Source organism: Fonticula alba, assembly GCF_000388065.1.
Source record: "Fonticula alba strain ATCC 38817 unplaced genomic scaffold supercont2.2, whole genome shotgun sequence".
Classification (NCBI taxonomy): Eukaryota; order Rotosphaerida; family Fonticulaceae; genus Fonticula; species Fonticula alba.
Window position 1 is genome coordinate 226,592 of NW_009242972.1, and position 660 is coordinate 227,251.

Here is a 660-nt window from a genome sequence, read left to right on the forward strand (position 1 = left end):
CCCCCCCCCCCCTCGCGCACCCCCTGGGGGAAGCCCGATGTGAAAGCCCGTTGCCCCCCACCGCGAAGGGGGCCCTGTGTGGGGCTCCCCAGCCGGCAGCGGAATGCCCCCGCTTCTCGGTCCTTCTCGCTCGTGTCCCCGACTTGACTCTTTGTCTGGACGTCCTCGGTCGCCTGGCTCTTCCGCGCCCCCCCCCCCCTTCCTGCCCTTCGGGGCGACCGGCTCCTGGACAATGAGACGGTGTCGGCCGCGGGCCGACCCCTTGCCATGAAGTTGGCGACTGCTGCCTGCCTCAGCGGAAGGCCCAACATGCATGGGCTGGCGTGCGGTCGAATGCGCTCAGCCAGCCGAGGAACACTGGCCAGCTCAACTCCCCGAGAGGGGGTCATTCTCAGGGTGCTCCGGGGTCTGGAACGGGCTCACTGACACCATTAATTCCCCCCGGCTGCCACATTCGGTAGGCGGCTGGGCCTTCCCCAGGTGGTGATGGACACGCGGCCCACGCTCGGGCGCCGCCGCGCGCACCGGCGTGAGTGCAGTCGCCGGCCTCTTGGCGGCCCACCAGAGCCCCACGATTCGGCTCCTCTGACTTCTTGGGCCACCCCCGGGCGAGCTCAACGGAAGCCGTGCCGGCGCCACGACCTCGCCGCGTCCTCGGCT